Source organism: Otolemur garnettii, unplaced genomic scaffold (assembly GCF_000181295.1).
Source record: "Otolemur garnettii isolate 467f Iridium unplaced genomic scaffold, OtoGar3 scaffold00092, whole genome shotgun sequence".
NCBI classification, from domain to species: Eukaryota; Metazoa; Chordata; class Mammalia; order Primates; family Galagidae; genus Otolemur; species Otolemur garnettii.
The window spans coordinates 7,826,648-7,828,712 of record NW_003852487.1 but is presented as its reverse complement, the minus strand read 5'-3'; positions in this window follow the sequence as shown (position 1 = coordinate 7,828,712).

Sequence of the window (2,065 nt, the reverse complement as noted above, 5' to 3'; positions counted from 1 at the left end):
GGCAGGTGCCTGTAGTGCTAGCTACTCGGGAGACTGAGGCAAGAGAATCACCTAAGCCCAGGAGTTGGAGGTTGCTGTGAGCTGTGTGACGCCATGGCACTCTACCGAGGGCAATAAAGTGGGAATTTGTCTCTACAAAAGAAAGAAAAGAAAAGAAAGAAATGTGGATTTTTACATGGTGTGTGTTTTTCAACTGGGTAGGGCCTGGGAAAATTGAGAGACCCACCCCAAATATCAGGCTTGCTTAAGGATACATACTTCTTTGTTCAGAGAGGGAGGACATGACAGGCAAGATTAGAAGAGACCCGTAGCTTTTAACTCCTCAAATACATCTGTATTTCCAAAATGAATGGCTCCAAACCTAGCTTATGGGTTAGGCCAAAGAAGTTAAAATATTTCATGTCTGTTTTCCTTTAAATTAACTCTAAGTATTCATAACACAGCTTATGTGGTAGGCATTTCATTAATGTTGAACTGAAATGAAAGGGATTAATACTATAAACAACAATAATAAAATCTTTATGAAAGACTCCTTACATATCGAACCTTTCCCAAGAGTTCTGGGCAACCAGTAGCAACCAGAGGTTTGTTCATAAAATGCTGCCTTTCCAACTTAAAGATTTTTTTGAGATCAACATACTCTATTCCTAAGTATCTCTAAACAGAAGAATACCTTGTGACACCTTGTGACACCTCTTGATCAGAGAATATTAAAAATAAGAGACAGCATGGGCTGGGTTCACTTACCGAAAATAAAAGATTTAAGCAGAAGTAACAAGAAAAAGACCTTCAACTTCAAAAGATTGAATAGACATGAAGAGCTTCATGTGCAATTTAAAGAGAACTTTATGGCCACCCTGTACAAATAGTCAGCAGTGTATGAAAAGATGCTCAGTGTCACAACTTGGGTAAGGCAAATCAAAACCAAAAATAAGAGGCTCAGTGTCCATAGCACAGTGGTTACAGCGCCAGCCACATACACCAAGGCTGGCAGGTTCAAATCCAGCCCGGGCCTGATAAACAACAACGACAACTGTAACAAAAAATAGCTGGGCATTGTGGCAGGTGCCTGCAGTCCCAGCTACTTGGGAGGCTAAGGCAAGAGAGTCACTTAAGCCCAAGAGCTATAGGTTGCTGTGAGCTGTGACACCATGGCACTCTACTGAGGGTGATATAGTGAGACTCTGTCTCAAAAAAAAAAAAAATACTACCTTGCATTCATTAGGATCATTGTTGTTAATAGAACAGAAAATTACAAGTATCCGTGAGGATGTGGAGAAAGGAGAACCCTAAGACACTGTTGGAAGAATGTAAAATTGTGCAATATGTTATGGCTGTTCCTCAAAAAAATTAAAAAAAAGAGTTACCGCATGATTCAGCAATTCCACTTCTTAGTATATATCCAAAGAATTGAAAGCAGGATCTTGAGGAGCTATTTGTACATCCATGTTGATAGCATTGTGATTTGCAACAGTTAAAAGGTAGAAGCCACCCAACTGTCTATTGACAGACGAATGGATAAACAAAATGTGGTCTGTACACACAATGGACTATTAGTCAGCCTTAAAAAGGGGAGGAATTCTTATTTATTTATTTATTTATTTATTTTGAGACAGAGTCTCATTATGTTGCCCTCAGTAGAGTGCTGTGGTGTCACAGCTCACAGCAACCTTGAACTCTTGGTCTTAAGTGATTCTCTTGCCTCAGCCTCCCAAGGAGCTGGGACAATAGGCACCAGCCACAGCATCCAGCTATTTTTTGGTTACAGTTGTCACTTTTGTTTAGCAGACCCAGGCTGGGCTCAAACCTGCCAGCCTTGGTGTATGTGGCCGGCACCCTACTCACTGAGCTATGGGTGCTGAGCCAAAAAAAAAAAGGAGGGAAATTCTAACTAATGCTACAACATGGAATGACCATTAAAGACATTGTGTTAAGTGAAATATGTCAGTCAGGAAAGGATAAACAACAGGATGAGTCTACTTATACAAGGTATCCAGAGTAGTTAAAACTATAGAAACAGGGCGGCACCTGTGGCTCAGTGGGTAAGGCGCCAGCCCCATATACC